This window comes from Bubalus bubalis, chromosome 1 (assembly GCF_019923935.1).
Source record: "Bubalus bubalis isolate 160015118507 breed Murrah chromosome 1, NDDB_SH_1, whole genome shotgun sequence".
NCBI lineage: Eukaryota > Metazoa > Chordata > Mammalia > Artiodactyla > Bovidae > Bubalus > Bubalus bubalis.
This window is the reverse complement of record NC_059157.1, coordinates 200,649,196-200,666,526: the sequence shown is the minus strand read 5'-3', so window position 1 is coordinate 200,666,526 and position 17,331 is coordinate 200,649,196. Positions and strand designations below refer to the sequence as shown.

Here is a 17,331-nt window from a genome sequence, read left to right as displayed (position 1 = left end):
GAGCGTCAGAACTGGGAGTATGGTCAGTGGGCTACACAACAGCTAGTTAAATCTGATAACCCATTTTTAAAAAATTTCTGTTCCATATCTTAGTAGTATAACATGTTTTAACCAAGCTGAGAATTCAGGTTTTTTTCATCTGAAAAGGTGAGAGGAGTAGTATTTCCCTCAGGTTCATTATGACAATTAAAAGCCACAATCCATGTAAACACTACCATAGAGGCTGAGTAAGACTCCATAAAACGTCTGCTGTTATTGTTAACAGGAATTTGTACCATGGCCTGTTGGATTCAAGGGCCTAGGCTGTTAACCACAAAAAGTTAGCAAAGTCAAAATGATTGCCCAGGAAATCCAGAGATTTCACCCTCAGCTACTATGCAGTAAAGAATAGAATCACAGTCTTTGTTCCAAATAAATAGGAGCTAATTTCAGCTTCCTGCCATTTTTAGTTCATCAGCAAGCCCTGTTGATTCTAACTTTTGTATCGATCTTGCATCTTCCAGTCCCTCTCTGTCTTTTTAAGTATTAGATCTGACCACATCTCTCTGAAATCTAACAATGACTCCATGTCGCCTCTATAATAATATCTACACACAACCTACATGGCAGACAAGTCTTCATGACTGACAGACAGTACAGAGTCTGAACTCCAAAGTTAGACAGTCTAGGCCTGAATCCTAGCTCTGACAGTTACCCGCTGTGTGACCTTGGACAAGTTACTTGACCTTCCTGAACCTTACATGCCCCATCTGTAGTATGGGAATGAGGGTAGTAAAGGGTTCATAAGGCTACTTCAAGGACTAAATAAGTCAGCTCCTGTAGGACACTTAGGGTGATGCCTGGTTTGTTACAACACTCTGTTTTATATTTTACTATGATGTATGGTGGGCTAGTAAGATGCATTAGCAGATTCAGTTCAGTTCAGCTCAGTAGCTCAGTCGTGTCCAACTCTTTGCAACCCCATGGACGGCAGCCCACCAGGCCTCCCTGTGCATCACCAACTCCTGGAGCTTGTTCAAACTCATGTCCATTGAGTCAGTGATGCCACCCAACCATCCCATCCTCTGTCAACCCCTTCTCCTTCTGCCTTCAACCTTTCCCAGCCTCAGAGTCTTTTCTAGTGAATCAGCTCTTCGCATCAGGTGGCCAAAGTATTGGAGTTTCAACTTCAGCATCAGTCCTTTCAGTGAACATTCAAGACTGATTTCCTTTAGGATGGACTAGATGGATCTCCTTGCTGTCCAAGGGACTCTCAAGAGTCTTCTCCAACACCACAGTTCAAAAGCACCAATTCTTCAGTGCTCAGCTTTCTTTATAGTCCAACTCTCACATCCATACATGACCACTGGAAAAACCATAGCCTTGACTAGACGGACCTTTGTTGGTAAAGTAATGTCTCTGCTACTGATATATTGGGTTGTCTTCATCAGGAATTAGTAGTGGTCAAGCTACTTTTGTTTGGATGGCTCTGGGCTTTATCGTGAAATAAACAGAAAGGAAGATCATACGGGTGAGCTCTGGACTGATGAGATGGAAAGAGAAGCGCCTCCAGCAGAGGTAAGAAGCTCACTGGAATCCATCAGCGGCGACTGCAAGTGGATGAGACATGGGGCAGCACCACGGTGGCCCTGGGACACCCAGGCGGGCCATCTGAGCATTTCTGGTGCCATCCACAGGTCCTGATCTGCGTGATCCCAAGTGGCCCCAGTTCTGGTTTTCCTTATTAATATCACCATCTAGAAGTAGGCTGAGTATGAGCGGGGAGGCTTCTGGATCTTCTGGCTGCCTGAAATATCCAGGAATCTTCTGAGTAGTAAACACATCCTTCTCAGGAAAAAAAAAAAAAAAAGGGTTGGGTAGAATTGAGGGTCCCTGGGCCTTGTGCTCTGCCCCTGCCCTTCCCAAGAGGGAGCTGACTGACTGTTCTCCCCACCATCCAAAACCTAGGCTCCCCTGCACCTCCCTTTACTCCTCCAGAAGCCTCCATTTGAGAACAGAGACCGTGATGAAGATAGAGCCAATCACCCATCACGTTCCCTTTGAGTTCACATTTTTCCCAGGACTTACTGTACTTACTACATTTATTTACTACCTTTTCCTAGTGATTTTTAAGTTTTGTACCATATATTCAGTCATATTTGTTTTTGAATTTTCAGTCCTTGTAAGCCTTAAGACAATCCAGACTAAAAAATCATAGCCCCTCTCTTTAGAACAGTTTTTATAATGCAACCTTTGAAAATATATCAAAATTGGATCATTGAGAGCAGAACATTTCTAAGGATTACAATCACGACTTGTAGTAGAGAATTATAAAATACAGTAGTTTAGTGGTGTACACTCTAGTATAAAGTGTTTGAGGGATAATGAGGGTTTTGAGGTGAGATAAAGGAATTCATAACCATAAGAAGAATGTTCTGGGCCCAGAAATGTGCATTGCCTTGCTTATCTGGCTCTTTCCTGTGTAAGACTGCAAGCTGTTGGTGGTGGGAAATTGTACTATTTTATTTCCTTTATTCTGAGTGTAGTTTAGTGTCTCACTCATAGTGGACCCTCAAAAAACATTGGTTGAAGGAATAAACCATGAGTGATATCAACACAAGCCTACGATGAGATGTCGGCGTGTTAGCAGAGCCTGCGGACGCCATCAGAGAGGAGAAGACAGACGGAGAAGCTGCACGCGCCGCCCAGTCTTCTCAGCTTCTGTGTCGTGATGTTCCTCGTTTGACTCCTTTACAAACAAAAGCTAACTTGAAGCATGTTATGCTCAGGACGATCATTTCAGTCCTGACTGGGCTGGGATTTCTCTGCAAAAGACCAGAAAGGAGAGGATTATTATCAGCACAAAACTCTCCTCTTCCCTGACGACAAAAGCGGATTCCTCACTCTTCATACCGTGGTCCAGGAGGCACCCACGTGGGCGTCACTGAGGACCTTGTAAGGGATGAACGACCTCAGGCCCCAGCTCAGATTGACAGAGAGGAAATCAGCACTGGGACAAGACCCCAGGGGGCTCATGCGTGCACTAAGTGCCCACAGGCCTTCAGAATCTAGTGATGTGTCAGGTGTGACACGTGGCCTCATGGTGAAATCACAGCAGGCTGTGGTTGTAAGCCTGGCTGACCAGGAAGAGGAGGGTCCAGTTCACTAAACTCCGGAAGACAAGATGAGGAACTGGTTTGAAGTGGGAGGGAGGGAGAGGCAGGGCGATGTCACTCGGCCTCAGAAAAGAGGAACTGTGTTGCCCACGCGTGGTGTGGGTCTGATCCTAATGATCAGGTGTAACTCACCTCCAATATCAGGAATCCACACATACAGCAAGAAACTGCAAGAGAGGAAAAAACAAAACATTTAGGTTGGAAATGAGTAAAAGGAAATTACTTCGTATTTAGAGATGTTTGAACTTTTGTAAGCCCAGAGAGGCAGGAACTATTGTAGAGTTTCCTTGCCATCTGCCTGTAGCTACATCAGGTCCGTGGGCCAGATTCTGTCCCCTGGCCAATTCAACACATCTTTCGTTCCTGCTCTTTGCACATTTAATACCTTGAAAAGCAATCCTCTTAATATCATCTAAAATCCATTTTGGATATCCACACTGTGTAAAATGTGTGTAAAAAGCCTCACACAATTGTTTTCAAATAACAGTGTCAATGTATTTTTCCTCATTTTTGTAATCTTTATTACTCACTGGTGCTTATAATAACTCCATAGGAGACTAGACCTGAAATCTGTTTTGTTATGAGTTTTTAAAACCTTAGCCTTCACTGTATGCCACTGTGATTTTTTTTTTGTTTTTGGTAATGATTATGTCAGGTTCTTCTTGAGAAATAACACAAGCGTTCATTTTTCTTAAGAAAACAGTTTGGAGTCATTTACATTAACTTTGCCAAAATACGCATGTCCTGGGGGCCGTTTGCTAGTGGGGGTGAGGAGGAGAGCAGCAAACGCTGCTTGGGATAAGGCACCTTTGCGATCAGATCTCCCAGTGAGGTGAGAGTCGCTCAGTCATGTCCAACTCTTTGTGACCCCATGAACTCTACATTCCACAGAATTCTCTAGGCAAGAATACTGGAGTGGGTAGCCTTTCCCTTCTCCAGGGGATCTTCCCAACCCAGGGATCAAACCCAGGTCTCCCGCATTGCAGGCAGATTCTTTACCAGCTGAGCTACCAGGGAAGCCCAAGAATACTGGAGTGGGTAGCCTATCTTTTCTCCAGGAGATCTTCCCAACCCAGGAATTGAACCGGAGTCTCCTGCATTGCAGGCAGATTCTTTATTAGCTGAGCTATCAGGGAAGCCCCCAGATCTTCAAGGGTTCCCTGCAAATATTCATATATCACATTACTTCCCTGGGAAACAAGTTAATACGATTAAACACGTTTTACAGATGAGAAAACTGAAAGCACAGATTGGTCAAGAGATCTGCCCAAAGCCGTCACAAAGGTTGGCAGGAGGAGGGAGTCCTCACCCTGGGACTGTGCGCCGCTTGTCATCAGGTACCTGACCCCGGCATTTGTTTTATGAGGGGATGGGGAACACTTACAGTCCCTTAACCCAGCATGGAGTGTTGGTTACAAGGTGGGGGCTTTCCCTTGCTGCTCCTAGCCTCCTACAGTCCCATTCTGTGAATCTTCTGCCCACCTGGCTCTGAACCCCATCTCCTGCTGCCTCTGCCTCACAGACAGCGTCCGCTGGAGATGAGATGAAATGTATATTACAGCTGTGTTTGTGTTCATTCCATATCTGAAAGGAGAGCTGACTTTTCTAAAAGTTTAAGACACTGTTAGAGGTATTGTTTTCATTGGGCTCAAATTACAATGTGGAGACAAAAATGCTCTTTTAATTTTTGTTAAAGGGAAGGCAGTGCATGTGTGAAAGTGTCTCAGTCGTGTCCAACTCTGCGACCCCATGGACTGTCCCCCGCCAGGCTCCTCTGTTCATGGGATTCTACAGGCCAGAACACTGGAGTGGGTAGCCATTCCCTTCTCCGGGGGATCTTCCCAATCCAGGGATCAAACCCAGGTCTCCCGCACTGCAGGTGGATTCTTTACCAGCTGAGCCACCAGGGAAGCCCAAAGGGAAGGGACAAACCCCACACAAATTTTGCAAGTTTTTAAACGACAGAGGATGAGATGGCTGGATGGCATCACCGACTCCATGGACGTGAGTCTGAGTGGACTCCGGGAGCTGGTGATGGACAGGGAGGCCTGGCGTGCTGCGATTCATGGGTCGCAAAGAGTCGGACACAACTGAGCGACTGAACTGAACTGAATGCTTAAAGACAGACCACCAGAGCTCCAGTTAAGAGGAGTCTGGTTTGCATTCTGACTCCCCATCCTGTCTAACCGTCTCCCAGGAGGGATGCCCCCAAACACACACACACACACCCACACAGGCAGCAGCTCTGCCCTCACCAGCCCTGTGCCAGGCCCCTGGGGAACTGAGGGCCACACTGCCATCTGAGGAGCTTCAGCGGTCAGGCTGGAAAGGGGGCGGCCCCTGAGGGGCAAAGGGAAGTGTGCATCTGCAGAGATGAGGACTGAGAACTAGGGTCCTTGAGGGGAGATGAGCCGGAAAGCAAGCTGGGAGGATGCTCAGCGGTCTTTGCTTCGGCTCAAACTGACTCAAACTCATTCTCTTTTTGCTTATTTAAAAAACATGTGCTGGTGTATAGCTGTTTTACAATGCTGTCTTAGTTTCTGCTGCATAGCAAAACGAATCAGTTATATGTTTACATATGTCCCCTCTCTTTTGGATTTCCTTCCTATCTAGGTCACCACGGGACAGCTAGTAGAGCTCCCTGCGCTATACAGCATGTTCTCATGAGTTATCTATTTCAAACAGAAGTTTACATTTACAACTTTAAACATAGCAGTAGTTTATGTTTAAACACAGCAGTTTATGTATATATGTCAATCCCAGTCTCCCAATTCACCCCACCCGCTTTTCCCCTTGGACAACATTAAAGGCACCAACGTTTGAACTGTAGGGGTCCCAAGAGAAGAATAGACAGAGAGTGGGTCTGAGAAAATATTTGAAGAGATTATATTCGAAAACTTCCCTAACATAGTCTCTTTTTGAAAACTGACTGCTTTCCCGTATAACCATATAAGCCACACAACCTTATATTTCTAAGAACGCTTTGAATCTAGCGCAGTTTTTCACCTTAGTGGATATTCACATTCAAGATCTTTCTTCTCAAGTCAGCAGAGGACCAGTCCCCAGGCTCCCCGCCTGGCTGACGCCGCTGACCCTTTGCCACGGCCGCCCCGTGCTGTGTGGCTGCGGCCACGCGGCGGGCAGCGCAGGCGGTTTCCAGGCGCCCCCGGCCCCGCGGGCGCGGCCACGCACACCCCGAGTCAGAGGCAGTCCAGCCCTGACTGTCCGGCCCGCATCGTCAATAGCCGTAACTATCGTTACTGCTGATTATAACAATAACTCTGAACAAAGCAAGAATCTCACTAACGATGATTATGAGAAGACTAGGAATTCTAAGCTAAAATAACAGCATAATTTCAGGTTTCAATCCTAACAGGCTGGAAATTAAATATGGGCCTCAAAGGCAGGGAATTGTATACAGAATGGTCGAGAGACCATTGTTTCTCCCTCATGTTGGAAATCCAGTTGAGAGCAGATTCAGGATCGCGAGTGTGTCTGCAATGTGGTAACAATGAACTTTTTCATTATTTTATTAGAAGCAGTTTTCATAAGATTCAAGATACTGAAATGAAAAACTTTCTGCAGTTCCTTTCATGGCATGGAAAACAGTAGGTATGTTAAAATCATCGAAGGATGATGAAGGTTTAGCATGGGGCACACTTGGAGAAGGAAATGGCACCCCACTCCAGTACTTTTGCCTGGAGAATCCCATGGACAGAGGAGCCTGGTGGGCTACAGTCCACGGGGTTGCAAAGAGTGGGATGCAACTGAGCCACTTCACTCACTCACTCACACTTTTAAAATTCACGCTTCTTCTCATATGCTTAAACAGTGACCTGTGCTTTGTATGTGCTCCTCCTTAAATAACTAATAAACAAATATGTAAGTAAATAACCACATATATTTAGTAGGGTAAATAATATTAATTGAGGTCTAAAAAATAATTCTAGCTACTATTCCATTTACCAACATGTGACACTATATAAAACACGAACTGGATAATGCCAGAAAACAAGCTTATAAGGGTCAAAATAGATATATTTTTAAAAAGCTAAATTACTTTTAAGGGCATATTAAATTCCTAAGGTTTTTCCCCTTTGCCTCTTCTGGCAGAGATGTCAAAACAGACTAAATGGAAAAATAAAATAGAGTCAGGGAGTGAGGAGAGCCCAGATAGAGGATGAAATGAACAAATCAGTTACACACACGGACATGCACACACACAAACGGTTTGGAAGTATCATTTTTTTCCTTCTTAAAAAAAATCCTCTTCTTCAAAATGTCTCCTTACGCTACCATAATCCCGCTCCTCTCCCCTTCTTTGCGTGTGAGATGCATAATTGACCTTCCTGCCTGTAAGTCTTTAACATTTACTCCTGAACAGATAAGAATCATTTAAGAAATAGGTTCAAGTGTAAATTCAGAACCCCGCTTGCCGAGAGGTTCTGACTGCGTGAGCTTGGGACTGGGCACAGATGGTTTTCTAACAGCACATGTGGAGGCCTGTGAGTCGGGCAGGCCAGGAGCTCCAGCTTGGAGAAACACCCTGACCCAGAACTGAGGCGGGCCAGCAGCTCATGGAGATCAGCTTCAGTGGGTGGCAGGGAATGAACCAGACAACTCAAAATATGTCCCCTGTAGATCTTCCTGATGAAATGTTTAATTAAAGCCTTGGCATGACCACTGACTCTTCGTGGAAGGTACACAGGCTCAGTAGCATGAGGGCTACATAGAGCATGAGAGAGAAATGAACAATTAGGGTGGGTGGATTTGAGAGCATCCATTTTTTTAAAAATTATTTTTCAAAGTCTACAATTGAAAAATCCTCAACTGGTTCTCACCAGTAATTTTCTGTAAAGTTTTATGAGCTAGAATCATCCCATCAAGTATCCAATAAAGATATCTGGGAAGAACTATTTAATGCCAAAGAAAAGCTTTCCTCAGACCATGTAAGGCCTTCCTCTTAGAGACAGGAAACAGCTTTCTCTTGCAGAGAAGAGAGTGGTTCAAAGGGTTCATGGCTGGCCTTAATTCAAAACTCATACTAAATTGGGCAAAATGTGGTCCCCGTGGAAGGGAAGGAAATTAATATTACAGTAGATGGTGTTGACTGTCTTTCTGAAATGGTTTGACTGGTGTGCACTCATAACTACTCTTTAAAGATTCTTTAATGAGGCATTTCCCGAGAAATTTTGATGAGAATCTGTGGTGGACAGATTGGTAGTATTTACGTACTTCTGAGGGACCACAAAGCTAGATTTGTGTGAATGGGTTACTTCCTATTAAATAAATGACTCTTCTTTCACATGTGTCATAACACTTAGACTTTGCTTTTTTCCCTCTACCCTCCCAGAGAAGTTTCTGTCTCTCCTATCATTTGTTGTTGTTGTGGTGAAGTTATTTTTCTTGACGAGTTCCACCCACTCACTGAATCTGAAGGTCTTTTCCACTGTCACTGCTGTGAATGCGCAAAGGGAAGCTTCCTATCGCAAGATCAGCAGCTCAAACGACAGCGTGATCAGAAGTGACATCACCGTGGTTTCATTAGCGATATTAGAGAACAGACTATTTTCAGTCATGCTTTTCACATCCCAGGACGATACCACTCCTTCTCTTCCCCTCCTTCCTTCTACACATCTCTCACACGGAATCCTGGATTCCTTCTCAGGGTCTCTTTTCGTCTCTGGCCCCTGTCTGGTGTGAGGGTTCACATCTCCTCATTCTGCCTGTGCAGAACAGGGCAGAAAAAAAAAAAACAAAACAAAACCTAGTACATTACCACGACTGACCTGATAACTTTCTTTTCCCAGAATAAGATCTGAAGAGAACACAAGAAAACCACAGATACTAGAACTGATGAAGTCTACTTCCTGTGAATTTGTGTGGCATGTACATCAACTCTTACCCCCTTTGCTATTCTTATTCTTCATTCTCATAGTCACAGGATTTCTGCAATTGCTTGCGGCCCTTGCTTACCACAAAGCCATGATTATTTGACGTGATCGCCTTGGCCCAGTTCTTGTCCAAGAGCCACGGAGATGTGTGTCCTGGATCACCTTTTCATCCCACTCGCAGTGGTGATGAAATAGGTTGGTTTGAAACAGACGTGACCAGGAGGAAAACTCATCTGTGCTTGAACAAAGCTAACTCGGCTTTACTTCTGCAGGGATGGTGCTGTGTGCATGTGCGTGTTGGGGTGCACGGGAGGCAGTGGGGTGAAAGTGTGGGAAAAGTAAGAGCTCTGTGCCCTCATATCACAGCTCAGGGGTTTGGAACGATGACAACGGGATCTCAGTGCTGGGCTTTCTTCTGCCTCCTGGGTTTGTTTAGGTATTCCGCAGTTCAGTTCAGTTCAGTCGCTCAGTCCTGTCTGACTCTTTGAGACTCCATGAACCACAGCATGCCAGGCCTCCCTGTCCATCACCAACTCCCAGAGTCCAGCCAAACCCATGTCCACTGCGTCAGTGATACCACCCAACCATCTCATCCTCTGTCATCTCCTCCTCCTGCCCTCAATCTTTCCCAGCATCAGGGTCTTTTCCAATGAGTCAGCTCTTCGCATCAGGTGGCCAAAGTATTGGAGTTTTAGCTTCAACATCAATCCTTCCAATGAATACTCAGTACTGATTTCCTTTAGGATGGACTGGTTGGCTCTCCTTGCAGTCCAAGGGGCTCTCAAGAGTCTTCTCCAACACCACAGTTCAAAAGCGTCAATTCCTCAGCATTCAGCTTTCTTTATAGTCCAACTCTCACATCCATACATGACTACTTGAAAATTCCACAGTAGATCAAATGAAATCAGAAATAATGTCATCAATCCTCTAATCACTAATCCTCTAATCACTAATCCTCTAAACAAGCAAGTCATTTAGCCTCTCTTAGCTTCAACTGCCTTAAACTCAAAAGAGTTTCTTGATCCCATCTCTATTGACTTTTGAGGACAGGTAATCCCTTGTCCTGGGAGACTTCCCTGTACCCTGAGAGTGTTGACCAGCATCCCTGGCCTCTGAACACTCGATTCTGGTAGCACCCTTCTCCCCCACACTTGCGATGGTCTCCAGACTTTGCCAGATGTCCCCTAGGGAAAGGAGCTAAGGCATGTTCAGCCTCCATTGAGAACCACTGGTCTAAAATAAAGTGGTTAAAACTTACGATAACCTTGAGTTCTACAAGTGTAACATTTCGTGATTCTAGATCCACAGCACATGTCCTGAAGCTAAAGGCCTCTCTTTTCAATTCTTAACTTACACCAGTAAGGATAGGGAGAAAAGGTGGAGCTACTGAAAGAGTTAATGCTGGAAGAGGTGTATATTATTAACCTAATGAAGATTTAGCCCCAAATCAATGCAAGAGAGCCAGGTTCGATCCCTGGGTTGGGAAGATCCCCTGGAGGAGGGGACAGCCACCCACTCAAGTATTCTTGCCTGGAGAACCCCATGGACAGAGGAGCTGGCAGGCTACAGTCCTTGGGGTCACAAAGAGTCAGACACGACTGGAGCTACTGAGCATGTATGCATGCATTTGTTGAGAGCCTGTCTTACATAATAACAACAGAAGTCAGCATTCGTTGAACATTTACTGTGCTAAATGCTTTAGGGAGATAGCTCAGTTAATAGGTGAAGGTCAAACAAAAGTGTAATTATTAGCTCCAGGTTACAGAGAAGGGAAACTAAGGTTTAGGGACAATGAACAACTTGCCCAAGACCTCACTGCTAGTCAGTGGGGAACAAAAGCTCAGAGCCAGAACTGTCTGTTTAAGATCAGTGCCTTTGGCCATTACTCCATATTGCTTCACAGAGTAGTACACCAGGCACTGTTCACGCTTTTGATACTAACAGATTTCTTGCTTGTCTCATGATATTTATGAGGTAGGTTCAATCATTAGCCTCATATTTTTATATGTAGGGAAATTAGAGCAAAAAGAGTTCATGTAACTTGTCCAAGGTCACACAACTAGTAGGTGACAAAGCTGAGATGCCCCCCAGTCCATGATTCCAGCCCCTACCCTCTGCTGCCTTTCAACAGACAGCCTGCAGTACTAGACCTTGGGGCCCCACGAGCCCGTACACTGAGTATGCTTTTGGCATTGGTCAGTCTTTGATGATGCCCCCCAATCCATGATTTCAGCCCCTACTCTCTGCTGCCTTTCAACATACAGCCTGCAGTACTAGACCTTGGGACCCCATGAGCCCATAAACTGAGTATGCTTTTGGCATTGGTCAGTCTTTGATGAGGCTTTTTAAATGGTGGGAGATGTCATTAGTCTCTTTTCTGTAAATGAGTTGGTTCTGTGGAATAAGAACACTGAAATTATCACTGTTATAATAAAAGAGATTCTCTATGCATTTCTGCATGAAAAGAGAGTTTTGACTGCGTGTCTGCCTCTCAATCAAGGGGTGAGACATTTGAAACACTCTCACTGGGAGTGTTACCGAAGTCTGCAATAGCCATCCAGTTACTCTCTCGTCATACCTTAGTGAGGACTCACTATTCTAGAAACCATACCAAATGCTGAGGATACAGCCACGTAAGGCATGGTGCCTGCGAAGCTCCAACACTAGAAGAAAGAGAAAGTGAAGTCGCTCAGTCATGTCCAACTCTTTGCGACCCCATGGACTGTAGCCTATCAGGCTCCTCCGTCCATGGGATTTTCCAGGCAAGAGTGCTGGAGTGGATTGCCATTTCCTTCTCCAGGGGATCTTCCCGACCCAGGAGTCGAACCCAGGTCTCCCTCATTGCAGGCAGATGCTTTACCGTCTGAGCCAAATCTATAGATGTGATTAAATGAATGAAGAAAGAGAAGAAGAAAGAGAAGTCTACCATAACAGGGCACTTAGAGAGGCACAGAGGGATCCGAAAGAGCACAGATTTTTTTAACTTGGGAAAACCCTAGCCAGGACAAAAAGAAGGACAACTTCGAATGATTGTAGAGAATTATCAGACATCCCAATTGGAGAAATGAGAATGAGGTGTGAGCAAGGAAGAAATTTCAGAGAAAGAGACATTATCAATTATGCCTGGAGACGGGTCCGCAGAGGATGAGAGAAGGCTAGAAAAGAACAGATTAGGGTAAGGTAGAGTCTTAGAATTTCACTCTAAGACATCTGGGCTCTTTTGAAGGTAAAATGGATTCATCAATGATTTTCAAGCAAAGGAGTGTCAGAATCAGATTTGTGTTTTCATCGGTGGAACTGATGAGTAGAGTTGACGTCTACCTAAGCGTCACTCAGACATTGGGCAGAGTTTTCTTCCTGGGGTGTCTCATTTTGTCAGACAAACATGATGACCTAATACACAGTAAAGTACTAATTTGACCCAAATTTTTCCGCCACTGCTTTACCTTGGGGCTAATTAAACCATCCAACAGGAGTCCTCCTGGGGTAAATTTCCTTAAACCATCAGGTCCAAGGAATGCAGTTATGGCTTCACCTTCTTTTCCCATAAAAGATGTCTCCTGGGTTTAACTTGTCCAAAAAACCCTGGTGTTGGTAAAAGTAAAAGCAGGCAGTGCCAAGAGCATTCCTATTTTACACCCACAAGGCAGTATTGTAGCCAGGTTCTCAGAGCGTTAACAAACACGCCCTTTTAAAAATATTTCTTTCTATGTGGTTAAAACACACACAGACAGAAAAGTGGCGGTAATCACTGAACTTGCTGTGACCTCACGGTTGTGGACAGAACCTGGGCTTGAGCTCCTCTTTTCCTCTTGGGCTACCCACTGAACCAGAGAAGAATCCTGCCGGTGGGGGTGGACCTCCGGACCATGGACTGAATGGACATCCACACAAGTGAATGAAGCCAGTCTTTACAAGTCATCAGATGAGAAGCAACACCACAAATTCTTCCTCGGGCTCATCTGCCCACCTTGCGATGACCACCGGGTAAGAAGGAATGGTCACAGGGATGCACACTCAATTCTTACACTCTCCATGATTGTGTGAGCAGTCAATGAAAAGGTGTATTGTATCCAAGAATTTCTGATGTGTGCAGACTTAATACAACCTCTTTCATTATAACTCAAGTGGATCTGCTGACTGTCAGCTGCAAGAACTCTCCCAAATTCTTCCCCAAACAGTAATTCATGGTAGAGTTAGTTCACTGCACCACCCATAACTATAACTTACTTCATTTCTGTGAGGCTCTTTTTTCCTCTATAACATCAATCATGGAAAGAGGAGCCTGTAATTATGTAGCTGGAAGTGGGTCATGGCAGTTCAGTCACTACTGGATACTTTTCTCCATTTGATTAGAGACTTGTCTCCTACGCGTCTTGTGTGTGTGTCTGTGGGATGTGCGTGAGCTGGACTCCTCCCCACATCTATGTCTTGTCTCTTCCTCCTGATGGCCTCCAGAACTCTCCTGAGTTCTCTGACCTAACACACTTGGTGTCTAAGTGTACTAATATCGTGGATCCTTTTCTAATCAACAAAATCTGATGCCCTGCACCAAGAAAGAGAAACTTAGAAACGGGAAAGACAACCTTTTCCCAGCTGCCACTCCATAGAGGTCAGCGGGCAGAATTTCTTACCAGGACTATTATGTCACCAAAGCCATATTCTCCCCATATTCGTCAGGGCCCTCAGCCAAGAATGTTCTTTGTCTAAGAAACCAGGCAAAAAGTTTTATTTCCTGCTAGGATAATACCTCTCCATGGCTGGAAATGCACTTCCTTTCTATGTTTTGGATATGCTTATATCAATAGGACATTTGGATAATCAACAGTCATCATTTCTAGTGAAACCACCCAAAAGGTAGTGCAATTAATTGATGTTTAAACTGAGCTCTATCAGCAACCTGATGAGCGATTTTTGAACAAAGTACTCATGTCAGCTTTCTGGATCTGGCTTTTCTCACTTGAGAAATGAAAGAGTTAGGCTAGAAAATGAGGTTTAGGACAATGAGTCATGATCTCAGCCATTCATAATTCTCTACTAGCTTTAACATTTTGGGGTCATTGGGTTTCTTTCAGAATCTAACAAAAACTATGGAAAAATAACACTGCTTAAGAAATTATGGAAACATTTCAGGGGATTCATAGACACTTTCTGCTCCCCTCACTGCAATCTCTCTTTCTACTCAAGAAAAACCCTTCCCTGTAGCTCTGTAAGAAGGGAAAATTCTTCAACATGCCCAGGATGGATACACAGTGGGTACTCAGAAATGTCCCTTGAGTGAATGAATGAATGAAATCGACCCCCTGGTCGTCACAATTTCTTCTCTGTCTCTACCAACACAGTCTTATGGCACCATCATTGTCCCTCAAAAAAATCATTTATTAAACACACACTTGCATTTATTGTTAGACTTCCTGAAAACTGAATGATATTTTAAGTTCTAGGGACTCTTCCTTACTATAGAGGCTGGGTCAAGACTGCACAGAAGTCAGACTGATACAGAAACCCATCAGTCCCTCCGGGGACTAATGATCACCAGGGCTTCTTCAGCTGCTTGGGGTGACACTCATTCATTCCTGAAGCTCTATATTTACTCAGAGAGGATGATGTTTCAGAGAGAGGAGGGCAGTACTTACTCAAGGATATCTAAGCAGATCCCCTCAAGAACCCCAAAGAAATTCCTACTGAAGTTTGATACAGATTTCCAGAAGACTATAAAGATATCTAACTCATTCAAATAAATTAGTCCTTTCCAGAAGACAATGCTATCTTCTTATTTTTATTACATTGACTACCATATAATCTAAATTGATTCCAGTATCATTTGAAAATAAACATGTGTCAACCTCCTTAAATATTCAGCACAAGTAATAAAGAATCAGAGATTTTGCCTGTGAATTAAAAATCAGCCATCAGTTCAGTTCAGTTCAGTTCAGTCGCTCAGTCATGTCTGACTCTTTGTGACCCCATGAATTGCAGCACGCCAGGCCTCCCTGTCCATCACCAACTCCCAGAGTTCACCCAGACTCACGGCCATCAAGTCAGTGATGCCATCCAGCCATCTCATCCTCTGTCGTCCCCTTCTCCTCCTGCCCCCAATCCCTCCCAGCATCAGAATCTTTTCCAATGAGTCAACTCTACTCATGAGGTGGCCAGAGTACTGGAGTTTCAGCTTTAGCATCATTGCTTCCAAAAAAATCAGCCACCATGTAGCATTAAATGGTGTTTATGACCCAGTTTATTACTAAGAGGTTTGGGTGAGAGGCATTTCAATTTTTTTAGCTGTGTCAACAATACCAGCCAAATGCCACCTTGATATCTTATTATCAGAGCTTGGCTTTTGACTCACCTCAGAAAAACCTGGCATAATCTCTGTATTACACAAGCACCTTCCAAACGCAGGCTGCCCTAACGTGGGCGGGAAGTCAGTCCAAAGCATCTGCCCTGGACTTGGGGCTCAAAATCCCTGCAGGAGGACACAGGAGAAATAGAAGCTCTTCCTTTTGGGCTTTAATTATTCAAACTAGGTCCTTAAACAAACATTCAGAAAGAAACTTGTCTTTTCTGATTGATTCCAAACACATGTTGAAATAATTAAGCCCCGCTGCTCTTCTCCAGTACCCACACAAATGGAGGCAGTCTAGGCAATCAATGTGTGTTCCAGTTCCACCACATTATCCTTACTCAGAAGTTATTGGTAGTGACTGATTAGCGCACTGGTGTCTCCAGTGGACAAACCTCCTAGCATTCACGCCCTGGTATATTCACGCTTTTTACACAGGACGCTATGGTTGAACATGTGAGTTGTGTTAATAGGACCTTAGCAAGCTTGATGTGAGCAGAAGGTTGATAAGTGCTTGCACACTGAGTCTTGTCTTCTTGAATGCCCCATCTTGGAAGCCCATGGCCTTGGAAGCTGCCATGGCCTGGCTCACTGCTAACTGATGGGAGGCCATGTAGAGAGATGACCTGGCAGAGGAGAGCCTGTTCTGGAGTCTCATCCACCAGCAGATCTCCCAGCTGAGTGCAGCCTAATAAGCAATCTTAGCTGTGCTCCCCATTTTAGTTAATGGGGCTTCCCTTGTAGCTCAATTGGTAGAGAATCTGCCTGCAATGCAGGAAACCTGGATTCAATTTCTTGGTCGGGAAGATCCTCTGGAGAAGGAAATGCAACCCACTCCAGTATTCTTGCCTGGAGAATCCCACTGACCAAGGGATCACAAGCATCAGATAGGACTCAGCGACTAAACCACCACATTTTAGTTAATACAGAATACATGTATCTCATGTATATATAAAAATATATAGCAACGAATATATATGTAAACATTGGGAAATGAATGGTAGTTCTTGTTATTTATTAACATAAAGTTCAAACTTTAATGTCCATAGTAGGTAAAAAATTGTCAAAAGTAGATTGTGCTTGAAATAAATAAAAGCTTTGAATAAGATTTGCAAAATTTTAAAGAATTAAGAGATGAATGTTTATTAATGGGCTCTGCTCAAACCTAAAGATATTAAGTGTACAAATACATTTTAAAATTGAAGTTACTTTTAAAGAATAACACAATTTTATTATTTTGAAAACTTGTATTTCCTGTTAAAGGATTATAGGCCTAAAGTTTTTCTTTGTTTTCTACTAAAAAATGAGTTTAATTTGATATTTTTTCTACTTTTATTAAGACTCAAATATAAACTAACCAATTGATTAATAATTTTTTCTAGTTTTGCTTCATTAAAAATAATTTCTACTTATTCAGCGATTGCTAAGTGTCAGGTATTCCTCTCGCTTCTTTCCATGGATTACCTGATCACACATTTACAAGGGAGTTAGAACGTTCTTTCTGTTTTGAGGCAAAAACTAAGGATCAGAAGGAAATTTTCCAAAGTTCACAAAGTATATATATGGCAAAGTCACTTCCAAGTGGTTGCCTTGGAGGTTTCTGTTCCTCTAATTCCCTAAGCCAGGGACCAGAGAGTTTTTTCTGTAAAAGACTAGAGATGAGTAAATGTTTCTAGCTCTGCAGGCCTTGCAGTCCCTGTGGCAATCAACCACTCAAGGCTGCCATCATAGGGATGATTTGAGGGAATAGCATTGAAACCTGTATATCACCATATGTGAAATAGATGAGCAGTGCAAGTTCGATACATGAAGCGGGGCACTCAGAGCCAGTGTTCTGGGAAAACCCAGAGGGGTGGATGGGGAGGGAGTTGGGAGGCGGGTTCAGGACAGGGAGACACATGTACACTCATGGCTGATTCATGTTGATGTATGGCAAGAA

General features: G+C 44.0%; 1 long non-coding RNA gene across 2 annotated transcripts; it reads right to left on the bottom strand.

Annotated features, from left to right (window-relative positions):
• Positions 1-1,277: 1,277 nt before the first annotated feature.
• Positions 1,278-15,582, bottom strand: LOC112587293. 2 transcript variants are annotated; one of them, XR_006553664.2, is made up of 4 exons: positions 15,399-15,581; positions 3,288-3,322; positions 2,606-2,804; positions 1,278-1,824 (listed from the first exon to the last, which is right to left on the bottom strand). It is a non-coding gene; the product is annotated as an uncharacterized LOC112587293 (long non-coding RNA). The 2 variants fall into 2 exon arrangements; XR_006553663.2 differs by lacking the exon at positions 1,278-1,824 and having other exon boundaries at positions 1,835-2,804; positions 15,399-15,582.
• Between the last annotated feature and the right edge of the window lie 1,749 nt (positions 15,583-17,331).